Below are 378 nucleotides of genomic sequence, written 5' to 3'. Positions count from 1 at the left end.
CAGCACCTCAGACTGAGGAAGTCTCTTGGATGAGAGACGAAAAGTTTTTACTTTTTTTTTTTGCTTTATTTTTTGTTTGTTTGTTTTCTTGTTTTTTTGAATGTCCAGAGGACCAGATTGAACTTTTTTGGATTTTTCTACCTGGATATTGAGCATGTATCAGGATAGGTAGTGTTCAATATTTTCCATGTCAGAATGAATGAAATCGTCAGATCTCAGCCAAAAATTGGGTCATAAATATGGGGGTAAAACATATATCAATCAACCTTTATTTATACAGGTAAATCCCATTGAGCCTCATATATTACTCGCTTCAGTGTATAAGTCGCAGAACTTTTAAATTTATGCAAAAAGTTGCAACTTTATTTATATATATAT

The sequence above is a fragment of the Nematolebias whitei genome, chromosome 16 (assembly GCF_014905685.2).
Source record: "Nematolebias whitei isolate Nwh7 chromosome 16, NemWhi1, whole genome shotgun sequence".
In the NCBI taxonomy this organism is placed as follows: Eukaryota; Metazoa; Chordata; class Actinopteri; order Cyprinodontiformes; family Rivulidae; genus Nematolebias; species Nematolebias whitei.
This window is presented reverse-complemented; position numbering follows the sequence as displayed.